The sequence below is a fragment of the Pseudophryne corroboree genome, chromosome 5 (assembly GCF_028390025.1).
Source record: "Pseudophryne corroboree isolate aPseCor3 chromosome 5, aPseCor3.hap2, whole genome shotgun sequence".
NCBI classification, from domain to species: Eukaryota; Metazoa; Chordata; class Amphibia; order Anura; family Myobatrachidae; genus Pseudophryne; species Pseudophryne corroboree.
Genome location: NC_086448.1, coordinates 513,462,590 through 513,482,018, shown reverse-complemented (window position 1 = coordinate 513,482,018; position 19,429 = coordinate 513,462,590). Strand labels below are relative to the sequence as shown.

The 19,429-nt window shown below is 40.6% G+C and overlaps 4 pseudogenes; 2 read left to right on the top strand and 2 right to left on the bottom strand.

Annotated features, from left to right (window-relative positions):
* Positions 1–5,363: 5,363 nt before the first annotated feature.
* LOC134929806 (5S ribosomal RNA) lies at positions 5,364–5,483 on the bottom strand (annotated as a pseudogene).
* Positions 5,484–5,711: 228 nt separating this feature from the next.
* On the bottom strand, positions 5,712–5,831 carry LOC134931425 (5S ribosomal RNA; annotated as a pseudogene).
* Positions 5,832–6,655: 824 nt separating this feature from the next.
* Positions 6,656–6,775, top strand: LOC134931462 (5S ribosomal RNA; annotated as a pseudogene).
* Positions 6,776–7,003: 228 nt separating this feature from the next.
* On the top strand, positions 7,004–7,123 carry LOC134931536 (5S ribosomal RNA; annotated as a pseudogene).
* Positions 7,124–19,429: the final 12,306 nt, after the last annotated feature.

The following is a 19,429-nucleotide window of genomic DNA, read 5'->3' as shown; positions in this document are numbered from 1 at the left end:
GGGAATTTGGTTTTCAATGCACCTGAAAGGCTGGTCGCGGCCCCTGTCTGTGTCACCTGGGCTAGCACTAGAGACTTGAGAAGGATCTGGCAGAGTCTGAAAGATGAAGACTGTGATGTCGGTCTGGCATGGCAAGAATGATATCGGACTGGGACCGAAGATAACTGTGGTATCAGACTGGTACTGGTGGTGGTGGTAGTGTTGGACTAGGACTGATGGTAACTGGAATATTGGACTGGAACTGATAGCTGAAGATACTGGACTTGCACCGATGGCTGAAGGTTTTAGGCTTGCACCGATGGCTGAAGATATTGGGCTTGCACCGATGGCTGAAGATATCAGGTTTGCACTGATGGCTGAAGATATCGGATTTGCACCAATGGCTGAAGATATTGAACTTGCACCATTGGCTAGAAATATAGGTCTTGCACCGATGGCTGGAGATATTGGACTTGCACTGATGGCTGGAGATATAGGACTTGCACTGATGGCTGGAAATATCAGATGGCACTGATGGTTGAGGAGTATTGGACTGCACCAATGGAAACTGTGGTAATGTTATCAGAATGGAACCGATTTGGACGATGAATTATATGCACTTGGTGTAAATGCTGTTACTAGAGCAGTGTCTGGAAACACTAAATAGCGCAGCTTTAAAGCTCACACAAAGAGTTGTGTGACTCATGGCACTGGCAACCTGAACCCTGGAAAGCAGGAAGCTTTATACCAAAGGGTTGTCCTGGATTTGCTGGAAGTGTCAGCTGAGCACCAGACTGGCAAAGATTGGTCAGTAGAGAGTCAGCTAACTGGAACCAAGATCTATGACTGTTTTTGGAGGGAACTTTGGTTTAGGCCACTAGAAGCCAGCTGCTGAACACAGAATCTTGCAAACTACTCTCAAAGAGGAATTCTCAAGCAGGTTACTAATCAGGAGTTGTCAGCAACAAGAAACACAGACTGCAGCTTGTATGCTGAACTGCTGGCAGAGGTAAAGCACAAGACATGAGGAATTTAGTTAGGATTGTGAGAGAGTGAGCTAGAGTGTAATATCCTGTTAGAAAAAAGAGACAGATGAGAGGTTTTGAAGAAATGTTACCTAGAGCTGTAGATGTGTAAATATACAAACATACAACCTATCTCTATAGCATAGGTCTTCCACATCAGCCCTCCAGCATCTGTGCATCTACACATCCCAGCATGCCCTGCCAAAGTTTTGCTATTAAGGCATCCTAAAACCATACTTACCTACTCTCCCGGAAGCTGCGGGAGGCTACCGTTTTTTGGGGTAGCCCCCCGCACCCCTGGAAGAGTGGGCAGGTCTCCCGCATCCTGCTCGCACCCTAGTGATGCGAGCAGGATGGAGAGATAACCTCCCGCATTCGCGGGTCCGTTGGGTGGAGAAGGGGTTAAAATGACGCAAATTGCGTCATTTTAGCCCCGCCCCCTTCCCACGGACCAGCGAATCGCGGCATTTCCTGATGCAGGGGGTGGGGCTTAGTGATGTCACAGTCCGGCCCCGCCCCCCGAAGACACTGCAGCGTCTCCTCTCCGGGCTTCTCCCGGAGAGGAGAAATAAAATGTAGGTAAGTATGCCTAAAACTGAGGCAGAACATGCAGGGATGTGTAGTTCCACAGCAGCTGGAGGGCCAAGGATGAAGACCCATGCTCTAAGGGATCACCTGTTTGTTTTTAAGCAGTCTGAAATTCAAAAGAAAGTTACAAAGTAGTTATATATTAACTATTGTATAATATCCATATAGCATCTCATAGATCAGACAACCTGCATGATTACAACCATATGATATATATATATATATATATATATATATAAAACATGTTCCAGTTTGAATAATATAAAATCCAAATGGACACATATAATACCAGAAGGACAGTGTGTGGACTGGGCTGTGCACTGCCCGGTTCCAAAGTACCATAAAATGTATGCAGCCAGGTTTAAAGGCTTGCATATACAGATCCGGGCACTCCACTGACATTACTTTTTAAACTTCTTTGTTGTATAAGGCCTTTCATATAAATGAAAACAGAACACAAATCTATATAATGTACATGGTAACACTCTCTACTGCGCCATTATTTCAAAGGTTGGTTTCTACAATAGGAAAGGGGAACCTTTAGAATGGTGAAAGCGTCATAAAGTACAACATATTGGATAGGTCTTTTTTTAACTAAATAGGCAAATATAGAATTTCTATATTACTTGAAGTATCTTCAATTATCAAGCTGAAGTAAGTGAAAGTCTGGGTCATTTGGTAATGGGTAACCAGTTAGTGATCTTAATCCTGATTTGGAAGTTCCTAAAGATACAGAGAAACTTTGTGGAAACATACTTTTATTAATAGATCATGCTAACATTGGAGGACCACACATATTAACCATTGCAGTTACTGAGAAACTGTATAGAAAGCATTGCAATGTACACAGAGAGTATTGCGATGATCAACATATAATACAGAGAGCACCACAGTGACTACCATATAATAAAGAGAGCATTATAATGACCACCATATAACAGAGCATCACAGTGACCACCATATAATACAGAAAGCATCGCAGTGACTGCCTGTTACAGAGTAATTTCCTCATACCCATTTTAGATATGTCAAATATAATTATAAAATAATATAGTTGATTATTATACAAATAATTAAACTGGGATTGAAGCAAACACTTTGAACTAGCTAATTAACATCCCTACACATGTGGCCTTGTCTAGTTAGCATTTGAAAAACCAAGCTCAGATCACTGATGCAGCTAGCCCACATGGTGTTAAGCCACACACTTCCTGTGGATCACACGCCCCCATAGCTGGAACTCAGGTATAATATACCTATTTGAAATCACAGAGCTCTCACTCTCCCTGAACCACTGAGACAGATGTACAGTAGCTGGACACAGCTACAGAGCCTCTCAGAAGCATGGATCTCTCGTAACCAGGGCCAATCTCCTTACTAAGGCTAAGTACACATGGCTTAATGGCATAGAATAGTTAATTTGGAAATACATATGGCTTTAAGGTTAATGGTGCTTGTGCAATTATGTGATGTTGTTATGTGTTTGCGATAATACTGTGAATCAGTGATGGTAATTGGAACATTAGACACCCTGTAGTATAACATTTGTGGTATACATTACTGTATGGTGATTTAAAACAGATTATAGTGGTTTTATATAGTGTATCTTGCTGAAATATAGAAGTCGACACATACTTCCTTTTGTTACTGTGGTCATGTGTAGGGCAAGTGTGGGATGTGTAGTTACACTGGGACCTGATGTGGGATGTGTAGTTACACTGGGGCCTGGTCTTGTAATGGAATATAATTAGATGGCTTGGATTGTGAAATCAGGACATATGTATTATGTTGAAGTTTATGCATTCTGGAATGTAGTGGAATCTTTCAGAGATATGTTGGTTTGTCCAAAAATGGCTGCTGCCATGTGACTTTTTATGGCCTAACAAAGAATGCCATGTGCTTGAATCCAAAAGCATAAAATAACTGCTGTCATGTGGCTTCTGGCATCCCCTTTGAACCATGTGCTGCAGACTTTGGAATCATGGAAGTTTTCCCAAAATGGAGTCTAGCTTCTGTCCCATGCGATCTGTGGACCATGCAGTCACATGCTGCCTCTCCCCTGCATACACACACACACACACACACACACACACACACACACACACACACACACACACACACACACATAAGCCAAAATCAATATTCCCCTTAGATGTTTATTCAGATAGATGTTTCTCCAATATCTATCAATAAATCTAGGGTTTGACTTGATCAAATCTGTGATTTGCCGAGAGCATGGAGATTCCCCCCCCCCAGTAATTAATAAATATACATACACACAATCTGTACATGCACTTCTCACACTTGTCTTTCATACTATTTCTTTCTTATATAGTTTGAGTTTGAACTTGTGAAAATATTCTATGGTAACTTGCATTGTATTTGACCAATACTGTTTAATGTTAAATGTAAATTCTATGAATATCAATTGTTTGTTGAAATGCATTCTTACATTTTACATTTTAAATGACTGGTGTACATTCTTCCATGAATAGAATATTGCTAATGATTTAAAGATATATGTCTAGGTAGAACCTCTGCAAGTATGTTATTAAAAGGTACACAATTAGTGATTAATTATAAATCACTAAAGGGTTAAAATTATACATTTGCTTCAAAGATATGAAATACAGGTTGAGTATCCCTTATCCAAATTGCTTGGGACCGGATGTATTTTGGATATCGAATTTTTCCGTATTTTGGAATAATTGCATACCATAATGAGATATCAGGGCGATGGGACCTAAATCTAAGCACAGAATGCATTTATGTTTCATACACAACCTATACACACAGCCTGAAGGTCATTTTAGCCAATATTTTTTTTTTTTAAATATGTTTATTGAAGAAATATAAACAATGTAAATGGTAAAGTTACATTTACAGACAAACATCAACATATATATACACATCAGGTTGGCAAGTATACATCAATAATAAATAAATGACATAGCTCCACAAAAGGATATTTGTCACAGTGGATTACTTGAGATTCAAGGAAACAAAGATGGTGCATATCTTCTTAAAAAGGTGGGGAACCGTTATCTAATAGATAAAGATTATACCAAGAAGTAAGACGTACCATACCCCTTAGAAAATCTTTCTCCCCATCTGGCAGTGTAAGAACGTAGGGTATTGAAAAAAAGGGAGTTTTGGGAACCGCACAAGTCCTCAAATAGATTATTAGTATAATTAGTAGCCTCTGAAAAACTGAATTATCTCGAATTGCTTCTAGATATAGCAACTAGGGGTATGGATAGTTAATCCTAGTCCCAACTGATTGTTGCTTTCAGTGGTGCTCCCCAGAGTCAATGTTAAGCAGTACAGAAAAAACCTAAACAAAGAAGTGTTGGAAAGTAGACTCTTTTTTGGGAGCACTCAAATTCAGAGGGTGGAAATATAATTAATTAATTAATTAATTAATTAATGCTGGTAAAACCATTTTTATTAGATTATACATTAAAGGATTTTTTTAGGAGTATTTGCGTGAAAAATTAGAAGCTTTGCGAAAATATAAAACACATTATAATTGGTACGTGATATCCGTATCACAGTGTATCGGTTGCCGGAAATTAATGACTGTGGTTACAGAGTTCATACATCATTGCACATTAAGATTTGTGTAATGTATGACCATCATTTATTCAGCAAGTATCCATTGTGGATTACAGTAAATGCTGAGAATTAAATCATAGGTCATATAAGAGTCAGGTACCCCGTAGTATGTATATATATAGATATATATAGGTGACGCTTTATAGGGGAGTCAATTTTTTGCAGTACCAGGGTGTTCAGAGGTGGTCTCCCATCCTAGTACTAACCCGGCCTTTCACTGCTTAGCTTCCAAGGTCAGAAGAGATTGGGCATCTCCGGTGATGTATGACCGCAAATATTGTACTCTCCCTCTAGAATCACCAAAAAGTGTGCAGCCACCTTGTTATGTGACCCTTTTGCTTGGCAGTCACAATTAAGATATAAGTGTATTGACAGCCTATTATTGTGACGAGGGTTACACAATATAGACAATTTAGGCTTGCCTATTCATTAATGCAAACCGATTTTGTAGGAGTTCCAAATGCCCAATATTTTGGGTGTGGATGGCACTATAGGGGAGTCAATTTGTTGCAGTACCTGGGTGTTCACAGGTGGTCACCCATCCTTTTACTAACCCGGCCTTTCACTGCTTAGTTTCCAAGGTCAGAAGAGATTGGGCATTTCCAGTGAGGTATGACCGCAAATATTGTACTCGCCCTCCTGAATCATCCAAAAATTAAATTATGATTGTCAAAAAAATGGTAAGTTATATATACATATGGTGCAATGAAAAATTAGGATAATATGTAGCCACCTTGCTTAATCACCCTATAACAATCAGCCACAGGTAACAATATACACATGAGTGAAGGCCCATTGTGTGGGTATGATTTCTAAACACCACACAATGTCCACAATTAGGACTGGCCCGTCACTCCAGAAAAAACCCTAAGAACGCCAAAACGGTCGGACCACAAATAATAGCTTTATAGGTGCAGGATATAATTGTGCTGCACAGAAATAGGTTAATTTGTGGTATACCCTTACGCACTGGACCAAGCAGTAGCTTAGAGGTGCCTGATGCATAGAACCTCTAATGACTACCTGCATGTATTGTGGAAAAGCAGGCTAGAAATAGGTACTTATCATGCTCAAGTATATCAACACATGTGCAAACGAGTAACAAGCACCTATTTCTAGCCTGCTTTTCCACAATACATGCAGCACAATTATATCCTGCACCTATAAAGCTATTATTTGTGGTCCGACCGTTTTGGCGTTCTTAGGGTTTTTTCTGGAGTGACGGGCCAGTCCTAATTGTGGACATTGTGTGGTGTTTAGAAATCATACCCACACAATGGGCCTTCACTCATGTGTACATTGTTACCTGTGGCTGATTGTTATAGGGTGATTAAGCAAGGTGGCTACATATTATCCTAATTTTTCATTGCACCATATGTATATATAACTTACCATTTTTTTGACAATCATAATTTAATTTTTGGATGATTCAGGAGGGCGAGTACAATATTTGCGGTCATACCTCACTGGAAATGCCCAATCTCTTCTGACCTTGGAAGCTAAGCAGTGAAAGGCCGGGTTAGTAAAAGGATGGGTGACCACCTGTGAACACCCAGGTACTGCAACAAATTGACTCCCCTATAGTGCCATCCACACCCAAAATATTGGGCATTTGGAACTCCTACAAAATCGGTTTGCATTAATGAATAGGCAAGCCTAAATTGTCTATATTGTGTAACCCTCGTCACAAAAATAGGCTGTCAATACACTTATATCTTAATTGTGACTGCCAAGCAAAAGGGTCACATAACAAGGTGGCTGCACACTTTTTGGTGATTCTAGAGGGAGAGTACAATATTTGCGGTCATACATCACTGGAGATGCCCAATCTCTTCTGACCTTGGAAGCTAAGCAGTGAAAGGCCGGGTTAGTACTAGGATGGGAGACCACCTCTGAACACCCTGGTACTGCAAAAAATTGACTCCCCTATAAAGCGTCACCTATATATATCTATATATATATATACATACTACGGGGTACCTGACTCTTATATGACCTATGATTTAATTCTCAGCATTTACTGTAATCCACAATGGATACTTGCTGAATAAATGATGGTCATACATTACACAAATCTTAATGTGCAATGATGTATGAACTCTGTAACCACAGTCATTAATTTCCGGCAACCGATACACTGTGATACGGATATCACGTACCAATTATAATGTGTTTTATATTTTCGCAAAGCTTCTAATTTTTCACGCAAATACTCCTAAAAAAATCCTTTAATGTATAATCTAATAAAAATGGTTTTACCAGCATTAATTAATTAATTAATTATATTTCCACCCTCTGAATTTGAGTGCTCCCAAAAAAGAGTCTACTTTCCAACACTTCTTTGTTTAGGTTTTTTCTGTACTAAGAACGTAGGGTAACCAGATATTAAAAAAGTGTGGGCCCTAGCCTCCAAATCCAAAGCGCATTCTATCCATTCCATTTTATATACATAAAATAATCTTGGTAGCATAAGAGATATGGAGATAGGTGTGGAGTGGGTCCACTGGGATAAGATCGTTTTTTTTGTTACCGCTGCTATTTTATCTAGTAAAAGAGTCATGCCCTTGGAGTGTCGTGGTGACAGGGGTGAAGTGTGGAGATTCCATAATGCCCAAGGCATTGTCACAGTGAAGGAAATATGAAGCGTATTATTTATGTAATTTTGTACAACGTTCCAAAAGGTCTGAACCATAGAACAGGACCAGAGGCAGTGAAGGATATCAGCATCTGGCAGGTGGCATTTAAAACAGTTTGAGTCTACAGCAACCCCAGTCATAGCCAATATTTTTTATAACTTTGTACATTAAACAAAGTATGTGTACATTCACACAATTCATTTATGTTTCATATACACCTTATACACACAGCCTGAAGGTCATTTAATACAATATTTTTAATAACTTTGTGTATTAAACAAAGTTTGGGTACATTGAGCCATCAGAAAACAAAGGTTTCACTATCTCACTCTCACTCAAAAAATTCCGTATTTCGGAATATTCCGTATTTCGGAATATTTGGATATGGGATACTCAACCTGTATAGCAATATAATACAACCAATAGGAACAGACAGAGAAAAGTAGGGGAAAGAGCAATACTACCCTTTATCATTGGCGCCCAACAGTACTGCTTTAAACTCAATTTAAAAGCAGAGAACCCACAATTTTTTTTTCTGTTTAACTATTGTTTGTATACAAATGATACGTTATCTCTCTCCACTGCAAGATTTTTTTTTTTCAGCACTACCAAGATTCTTCAAGGCTGGGTCCTGACCATTCACCCAGCAAGTATGGTTGTAATTATAACTTCTATTTGTTACAACAAATCCAGTTATCATACGTATTATAAACTGTAGCCCTCTCACATTTATAAAACAAACATGCTGTTGAATATACTGTACCTGCAGACAACTTTTTCACAGCCAATAGAGCCAGGAACCGTCGCTTTTGTTCTGATTGATGTGCAAACAGTTCCTTCTCTGGCTGTCTTAGCATCTAAGATTTGCATACCAATAGGTTTCCTATACAACATTAAAATACACTAAAGGTACTGGCAACCGCTGCGCAAACTTCACGCACCTCACCTTCTTTTATCTTCTCTGGGCATGTCCCGCCTACTCTAGTGCGTGTGATGTAATGGGTCACATGAGGGACTGCCATCTGAAATTGTGAAAAGTTCTATAATTTTATATATATATATATATACGGACAGGATGGCGGCACTCAGAGTCTTCACTCACGTAAATACCGAATAGCTTTTATTTAAGGCATCAACGTTTTGGGTAGGCACCCGTCGTCAGGATAGCATAGTAACAAATAAGACATCTTACCACATTTAAATACCTAGGCATACTTTCGTTTGATTACCAGGCTGAGTCCAGCTGGGCGCCGCGCTGTCAGATTCCGGCTGCCGTGCGGGCGTGCAGAGGGGATGCAGCTCCGTCCCGCTCAGTGACGTCATCCACATGTGTCCACCCAGTCTGCCCGGCCCGGCGTCATCGGGATATCACCATGGTAACTATACAAAAACATATACAGAAACAGAGAAAAGAAAAAGAACATCATAATAGGTTAAAAACAATAATAAAAAATGTTACAGTCTGTAACATATAGCAATGGTGAGCAACATCTTTATATTAGTGAGGATACTAAATATATACGTTACCACTTAATGTTAATGCACTACCAAGTGCTCATTTGTTGAATTATATAACATGCTCTTTGCACAGGGACTTTAGACCCTATGTCATAGCTGTGGTAACGAAAATTATTCTGTAATATATAAATGACTGCTATATTACATGAAACACTTGAGACCCTATGTGTCGTTAAGTCCCCTAGGGGCTATAGTGTCCAGCTGGAAAATCCATCTGCTCTCCAATTGGAGAAGCACTTTTCCTCGATTGCCTCCCCTAATAGTAGCTGTTACATGGTCGATCAATTTTGATCGTAAGCTAGCTATACTGTGTTTGGCCTGGGCGAAATGCCGCGCTACTGGTTGGTCACTATCGCCTGACTCTAGAGCTGCCCTAATAGCGGATCTATGTCCAGCCATTCTTTCCCTAAATTGTCGTTCAGTTTAACCTATATAACTTAATCCGCACGGACAAGTTAATATATATACGACAAATTTAGTGGTGCAAGTCAACGCATGTCTAATTGTGTATTTTTTCCCGGAGTGGGGGTGGGTAAACGTACCACCCGGTATGAGGGACCTACAAGTGGTGCATCCCAGACAGCGGTAGCACCCTGCCCTCTGTGTCAAAAAGTGTTGTTGTGTTTGTTTCTTTAAATTAGTGACATCTCTCTTAACCAAACGGTCACCCAAATTGCGGCCCCTAGTATAGCAAGAAAGAAGCCGTGAATCTTTGAGTGAGGGCAAATTCTTATCAGTGTTGATTATAGGCCAGAACTTTTTTGCTACCTTATTAGTGAGTTGACTTCTGGTATTATATCTATTTACTAGAGATGAGCGGGTTCGGTTCCTCGGAATCCGAACCCCCCCGAACTTCAGCCTTTTTACACGGGTCCGAGGCAGACTCGGATCTTCCCGCCTTGCTCGGCTAACCCGAGCGCGCCCGAACGTCATCATCCCGCTGTCGGATTCTCGCGAGGCTCGTATTCTATCGCGAGACTCGGATTCTATATAAGGAGCCGCGCGTCGCCGCCATTTTCACACGTGCATTGAGATTGATAGGGAGAGGACGTGGCTGGCGTCCTCTCCGTTAGAATAGATAGAGACACTTGAGTTGATTACTTAGTAATTTTGGGGAGCATTAGGAGTACTCAGAGTGCAGAGTTTTGCTGATAGTTAGTTACTAGTGACTGACCACCACCAGTTTTATTTATTATTTAATATAATCCGTTCTCTGCCTGAAAAAAAACGATACACAGTCACATACCATATCTGTGCTCAGCCTCAGTGTGCTGCATGATAATATCATCTATGTATATCTGACTGTGCTGAGTGCTCACTGCTCACACAGCTGAATTGTGGGGGAGACTGGGGTGCAGTTATAGCAGGAGTACAGTGCACACTTTTGCTGCCAGTGTGACTGACCAGTGACCACCAGTATATTGTCTGCCTGAAAAAGTTAAACACTCCTGTGGTGTTTTTTTTTTTATTCTATAAACGCATTCTGCTGACAGTGTCCAGCAGGTCCGTCATTCATTATATTATATAAATATTTACCTGCAGTAGTGTTATATTTTTTTTGTTCATCTCTATCATCTTTATCATCTCTATATTAGCAGACGCAGTACGGTAGTCCACGGCTGTGGCTACCTCTGTGTCGTCAGTGCTCGTCCATAATTGTATACCTACCTGTGGTGGTTTTTTTTTTCTATCTTCTTCATACTAGTAGTTTAGGAGTCTGCTGACAGTGTCCAGCAGGTCCGTCATTATATTATATATACCTGCAGTAGTGATATATATATATTTTTTATATCATTATCATCTCTATACTAGCAGACGCAGTACGGTAGTCCATGGCTGTAGCTACCTCTGTGTCGTCAGTGCTCGTCCATAATTGTATACCTACCTGTGGTGGGGTTTTTTTTCTATCTTCTTCATACTAGTAGTTTAGGAGTCTGCTGACAGTGTCCAGCAGGTCCGTCATTATATTATATATACCTGCAGTAGTGATATATATATATTTTTTATATCATTATCATCTCTATACTAGCAGACGCAGTACGGTAGTCCACGGCTGTAGCTACCTCTGTGTCGTCAGTGCTCGTCCATAATTGTATACCTACCTGTGGTGGGTTTTTTTTTTCTATCTTCTTCATACTAGTAGTTTAGGAGTCTGCTGACAGTGTCCAGCAGGTCCGTCATTATATTATATATACCTGCAGTAGTGATATATATATATTTTTTATATCATTATCATCTCTATACTAGCAGACGCAGTACGGTAGTCCACGGCTGTGGCTACCTCTGTGTCGTCAGTGCTCGTCCATAATTGTATACCTACCTGTGGTGGGGTTTTTTTTTCTATCTTCTTCATACTAGTAGTTTAGGAGTCTGCTGACAGTGTCCAGCAGGTCCGTCATTATATTATATATACCTGCAGTAGTGATATATATATATTTTTTATATCATTATCATCTCTATACTAGCAGACGCAGTACGGTAGTCCACGGCTGTGGCTACCTCTGTGTCGTCAGTGCTCGTCCATAATTGTATACCTACCTGTGGTGGGTTTTTTTTTTTTATCTTCTTCATACTAGTAGTTTAGGAGTCTGCTGACAGTGTCCAGCAGGTCCGTCATTATATTATATATACCTGCAGTAGTGATATATATATATTTTTTATATCATTATCATCTCTATACTAGCAGACGCAGTACGGTAGTCCACGGCTGTAGCTACCTCTGTGTCGTCAGTGCTCGTCCATAATTGTATACCTACCTGTGGTGGGTTTTTTTTTCTATCTTCTTCATACTAGTAGTTTAGGAGTCTGCTGACAGTGTCCAGCAGGTCCGTCATTATATTATATATACCTGCAGTAGTGATATATATATATTTTTTATATCATTATCATCTCTATACTAGCAGACGCAGTACGGAAGTCCATGGCTGTGGCTACCTCTGTGTCGTCAGTGCTCGTCCATAATTGTATACCTACCTGTGGTGGGTTTTTTTTTCTATCTTCTTCATACTAGTAGTTTAGGAGTCTGCTGACAGTGTCCAGCAGGTCCGTCATTATATTATATATACCTGCAGTAGTGATATATATATATTTTTTATATCATTATCATCTCTATACTAGCAGACGCAGTACGGTAGTCCACGGCTGTGGCTACCTCTGTGTCGTCAGTGCTCGTCCATAATTGTATACCTACCTGTGGTGGGTTTTTTTTTTCTATCTTCTTCATACTAGTAGTTTAGGAGTCTGCTGACAGTGTCCATCAGGTCCGTCATTATATTATATATACCTGCAGTAGTGATATATATATATTTTTTATATCATTATCATCTCTATACTAGCAGACGCAGTACGGTAATCCATGGCTGTAGCTACCTCTGTGTCGTCAGTGCTCGTCCATAATTGTATACCTACCTGTGGTGGTTTTTTTTTTCTATCTTCTTCATACTAGTAGTTTAGGAGTCTGCTGACAGTGTCCAGCAGGTCCGTCATTATATTATATATACCCGCAGTAGTGATATATATATATTTTTTATATCATTATCATCTCTATACTAGCAGACGCAGTACGGTAGTCCACGGCTGTAGCTACCTCTGTGTCGTCAGTGCTCGTCCATAATTGTATACCTACCTGTGGTGGGGTTTTTTTTTCTATCTTCTTCATACTAGTAGTTTAGGAGTCTGCTGACAGTGTCCAGCAGGTCTGTCATTATATTATATATACCTGCAGTAGTGATATATATATATTTTTTATATCATTATCATCTCTATACTAGCAGACGCAGTACGGTAGTCCACGGCTGTGGCTACCTCTGTGTCGTCAGTGCTCGTCCATAATTGTATACCTACCTGTGGTGGGTTTTTTTTTTTCTATCTTCTTCATACTAGTAGTTTAGGAGTCTGCTGACAGTGTCCAGCAGGTCCGTCATTATATTATATATACCTGCAGTAGTGATATATATATATTTTTTATATCATTATCATCTCTATACTAGCAGACGCAGTACGGTAGTCCACGGCTGTGGCTACCTCTGTGTCGTCAGTGCTCGTCCATAATTGTATACCTACCTGTGGTGGGTTTTTTTTTCTATCTTCTTCATACTAGTAGTTTAGGAGTCTGCTGACAGTGTCCAGCAGGTCCGCCATTATATTATATATACCTGCAGTAGTGATATATATATATATTTTTTATATCATTATCATCTCTATACTAGCAGACGCAGTACGGTAGTCCACGGCTGTAGCTACTTCTGTGTCGTCAGTGCTCGTCCATAATTGTATACCTACCTGTGGTGGGTTTTTTTTTTCTATCTTCTTCATACTAGTAGTTTAGGAGTCTGCTGACAGTGTCCAGCAGGTCCGTCATTATATTATATATACCTGCAGTAGTGATATATATATATTTTTTATATCATTATCATCTCTATACTAGCAGACGCAGTACGGTAGTCCACGGCTGTGGCTACCTCTGTGTCGTCAGTGCTCGTCCATAATTGTATACCTACCTGTGGTGGGTTTTTTTTTCTATCTTCTTCATACTAGTAGTTTAGGAGTCTGCTGACAGTGTCCAGCAGGTCCGCCATTATATTATATATACCTGCAGTAGTGATATATATATATATTTTTTATATCATTATCATCTCTATACTAGCAGACGCAGTACGGTAGTCCACGGCTGTGGCTACCTCTGTGTCGTCAGTGCTCGTCCATAATTGTATACCTACCTGTGGTGGGTTTTTTTTTTCTATCTTCTTCATACTAGTAGTTTAGGAGTCTGCTGACAGTGTCCAGCAGGTCCGTCATTATATTATATATACCTGCAGTAGTGATATATATATATTTTTTATATCATTATCATCTCTATACTAGCAGACGCAGTACGGTAGTCCACGGCTGTGGCTACCTCTGTGTCGTCAGTGCTCGTCCATAATTGTATACCTACCTGTGGTGGGTTTTTTTTTCTATCTTCTTCATACTAGTAGTTTAGGAGTCTGCTGACAGTGTCCAGCAGGTCCGTCATTATATTATATATACCTGCAGTAGTGATATATATATATATTTTATATCATTATCATCTCTATACTAGCAGACGCAGTACGGTAGTCCACGGCTGTGGCTACCTCTGTGTCGTCAGTGCTCGTCCATAATTGTATACCTACCTGTGGTGGGTTTTTTTTTTCTATCTTCTTCATACTAGTAGTTTAGGAGTCTGCTGACAGTGTCCAGCAGGTCCGTCATTATATTATATATACCTGCAGTAGTGATAGATATATATTTTTTATATCATTATCATCTCTATACTAGCAGACGCAGTACGGTAGTCCACGGCTGTGGCTACCTCTGTGTCGTCAGTGCTCGTCCATAATTGTATACCTACCTGTGGTGGTTTTTTTTTCTATCTTCTTCATACTAGTAGTTTAGGAGTCTGCTGACAGTGTCCAGCAGGTCCGTAATTATATTATATATACCTGCAGTAGTGATATATATATATTTTTTATATCATTATCATCTCTATACTAGCAGACGCAGTACGGTAGTCCACGGCTGTGGCTACCTCTGTGTCGTCAGTGCTCGTCCATAATTGTATACCTACCTGTGGTTGGGTTTTTTTTCTATCTTCTTCATACTAGTAGTTTAGGAGTCTGCTGACAGTGTCCAGCAGGTCCGTCATTATATTATATATACCTGCAGTAGTGATATATATATATATTTTATATCATTATCATCTCTATACTAGCAGACGCAGTACGGTAGTCCACGGCTGTGGCTACCTCTGTGTCGTCAGTGCTCGTCCATAATTGTATACCTACCTGTGGTGGGTTTTTTTTTTCTATCTTCTTCATACTAGTAGTTTAGGAGTCTGCTGACAGTGTCCAGCAGGTCCGTCATTATATTATATATACCTGCAGTAGTGATATATATATATTTTTTATATCATTATCATCTCTATACTAGCAGACGCAGTACGGTAGTCCACGGCTGTGGTGGTTTTTTTTTTTCTATCTTCTTCATACTAGTAGTTTAGGAGTCTGCTGACAGTGTCCATCAGGTCCGTCATTATATTATATATACCTGCAGTAGTGATATATATATATTTTTTATATCATTATCATCTCTATACTAGCAGACGCAGTACGGTAATCCATGGCTGTAGCTACCTCTGTGTCGTCAGTGCTCGTCCATAATTGTATACCTACCTGTGGTGGGTTTTTTTTTCTATCTTCTTCATACTAGTAGTTTAGGAGTCTGCTGACAGTGTCCAGCAGGTCCGTCATTATATTATATATACCTGCAGTAGTGATATATATATATTTTTTATATCATTATCATCTCTATACTAGCAGACGCAGTACGGTAGTCCACGGCTGTGGCTACCTCTGTGTCGTCAGTGCTCGTCCATAATTGTATACCTACCTGTGGTGGGTTTTTTTTTCTATCTTCTTCATACTAGTAGTTTAGGAGTCTGCTGACAGTGTCCAGCAGGTCCGCCATTATATTATATATACCTGCAGTAGTGATATATATATATATTTTTTATATCATTATCATCTCTATACTAGCAGACGCAGTACGGTAGTCCACGGCTGTAGCTACCTCTGTGTCGTCAGTGCTCGTCCATAATTGTATACCTACCTGTGGTGGGTTTTTTTTTTCTATCTTCTTCATACTAGTAGTTTAGGAGTCTGCTGACAGTGTCCAGCAGGTCCGTCATTATATTATATATACCTGCAGTAGTGATATATATATATTTTTTATATCATTATCATCTCTATACTAGCAGACGCAGTACGGTAGTCCACGGCTGTGGCTACCTCTGTGTCGTCAGTGCTCGTCCATAATTGTATACCTACCTGTGGTGGGGTTTTTTTTCTATCTTCTTCATACTAGTAGTTTAGGAGTCTGCTGACAGTGTCCAGCAGGTCCGTCATTATATTATATATACCTGCAGTAGTGATATATATATATATTTTATATCATTATCATCTCTATACTAGCAGACGCAGTACGGTAGTCCACGGCTGTGGCTACCTCTGTGTCGTCAGTGCTCGTCCATAATTGTATACCTACCTGTGGTGGGGTTTTTTTTTCTATCTTCTTCATACTAGTAGTTTAGGAGTCTGCTGACAGTGTCCAGCAGGTCCATCATTATATTATATATACCTGCAGTAGTGATAGATATATATTTTTTATATCATTATCATCTCTATACTAGCAGACGCAGTACGGTAGTCCACGGCTGTGGCTACCTCTGTGTCGTCAGTGCTCGTCCATAATTGTATACCTACCTGTGGTGGGTTTTTTTTCTATCTTCTTCATACTAGTAGTTTAGGAGTCTGCTGACAGTGTCCAGCAGGTCCGTAATTATATTATATATACCTGCAGTAGTGATATATATATATTTTTTATATCATTATCATCTCTATACTAGCAGACGCAGTACGGTAGTCCACGGCTGTGGCTACCTCTGTGTCGTCAGTGCTCGTCCATAATTGTATACCTACCTGTGGTGGGGTTTTTTTTCTATCTTCTTCATACTAGTAGTTTAGGAGTCTGCTGACAGTGTCCAGCAGGTCCGTCATTATATTATATATACCTGCAGTAGTGATATATATATATATATTTTATATCATTATCATCTCTATACTAGCAGACGCAGTACGGTAGTCCACGGCTGTGGCTACCTCTGTGTCGTCAGTGCTCGTCCATAATTGTATACCTACCTGTGGTGGGTTTTTTTTTTCTATCTTCTTCATACTAGTAGTTTAGGAGTCTGCTGACAGTGTCCAGCAGGTCCGTCATTATATTATATATACCTGCAGTAGTGATATATATATATTTTTTATATCATTATCATCTCTATACTAGCAGACGCAGTACGGTAGTCCACGGCTGTAGCTACCTCTGTGTCGTCAGTGCTCGTCCATAATTGTATACCTACCTGTGGTGGTTTTTTTTTTTCTATCTTCTTTATACTAGTAGTTTAGGAGTCTGCTGACAGTGTCCAGCAGGTCCATCATTATATTATATATACCTGCAGTAGTGATATATATATATTTTTTATATCATTATCATCTCTATACTAGCAGACGCAGTACGGTAGTCCACGGCTGTAGCTACCTCTGTGTGGTCAGTCACTCGTCATCCATAAGTATACTAGTATCCATCCATCTCTATTGTTTACCTGAGGTGCCTTTTAGTTGTGCCTATTAAAATATGGAGAACAAAAATGTTGAGGTTCCAAAAATAGGGAAAGATCAAGATCCACTTCCACCTCGTGTTGAAGCTGCTGCCACTAGTCATGGCCGAGACGATGAAATTCCATCAACGTCGTCTGCCAAGGCCGATGCCCAATGTCATAGTACAGAGCATGTAATATCCAAAACACAAAATATCAGTAAAAAAAGGACTCAAAAATCTAAAATAAAATCGTCGGAGGAGAAGCGTAAACTTGCCAATATGCCATTTACCACACGGAGTGGCAAGGAACGGCTGAGGCCCTGGCCTATGTTCATGGCTAGTGGTTCAGCTTCACATGAGGATGGAAGCACTCAGCCTCTCGCTAGAAAAATGAAAAGACTTAAGCTGGCAAAAGCACAGCAAAGAACTGTGCGTTCTTCGAAATCACAAATCCACAAGGAGAGTCCAATTGTGTCGGTTGCGATGCCTGACCTTCCCAACACTGGACGTGAAGAGCATGCGCCTTCCACCATTTGCACGCCCCCTGCAAGTGCTGGAAGGAGCACCCGCAGTCCAGTTCCTGATAGTCAGATTGAAGATGTCAGTTTTGAAGTACACCAGGATGAGGAGGATATGGGTGTTGCTGGCGCTGGGGAGGAAATTGACAAGGAGGATTCTGATGGTGAGGTGGTTTGTTTAAGTCAGGCACCCAGGGAGACACCTGTTGTCCGTGGGAGGAATATGGCCATTGACATGCCTGGTGAAAATACCCAAAAAATCAGCTCTTCGGTGTGGAAGTATTTCAACAGAAATGCGGACAACAGGTGTCAAGCCGTGTGTTGCCTTTGTCAAGCTGTAATAAGTAGGGGTAAGGACGTTAACCACCTCGGAACATCCTCCCTTATACGTCACCTGCAGCGCATTCATCATAAGTCAGTGACAAGTTCAAAAACTTTGGGCGACAGCGGAAGCAGTCCACTGACCAGTAAATCCCTTCCTCTTGTAACCAAGCTCACGCAAACCACCCCACCAACTCCCTCAGTGTCAATTTCCTCCTTCCCCAGGAATGCCAATAGTCCTGCAGGCCATGTCACTGGCAATTCTGACGAGTCCTCTCCTGCCTGGGATTCCTCCGATGCATCCTTGAGTGTAACGCCTACTGCTGCTGGCGCTGCTGTTGTTGCTGCTGGGAGTCGATGGTCATCCCAGAGGGGAAGTCGTAAGACCACTTTTACTACTTCCACCAAGCAATTGACTGTCCAACAGTCCTTTGCGAGGAAGATGAAATATCACAAGCAGTCATCCTGCTGCAAAGCGGATAACTGAGGCCTTGGCATCCTGGGCGGTGAGAAGCGTGGTTTCGGTATCCATCATTACTGCAGAGCCAACTATAGACTTGATTGAGGTACTGTGTCCCCGGTACCAAATACCATCTAGGTTCCATTTCTCTAGGCAGGTGATACCGAAAATGTACACAGACCTCAGAAAAAGACTCACCAGTGTCCTAAAAAATGCAGTTGTACCCAATGTCCACTTAACCACGGACATGTGGACAAGTGGAGCGGGGCAGACTCAGGACTATATGACTGTGACAGCCCACTGGGTAGATGTATTGACTCCCGCCGCAAGAACAGCAGCGGCGGCACCAGTAGCAGCATCTCGCAAACGCCAACTCTTTCCTAGGCAGGCTACGCTTTGTATCACCGCTTTCCAGAATACGCACACAGCTAAAAACCTCTTACGGCAACTGAGGAAGATCATCGCAGAATGGCTTACCCCAATTGGACTCTCCTGTGGATTTGTGGCATCGGACAACGCCAGCAATATTGTGTGTGCATTAAATATGGGCAAATTCCAGCACGTCCCATGTTTTGCACATACCATGAATTTGGTGGT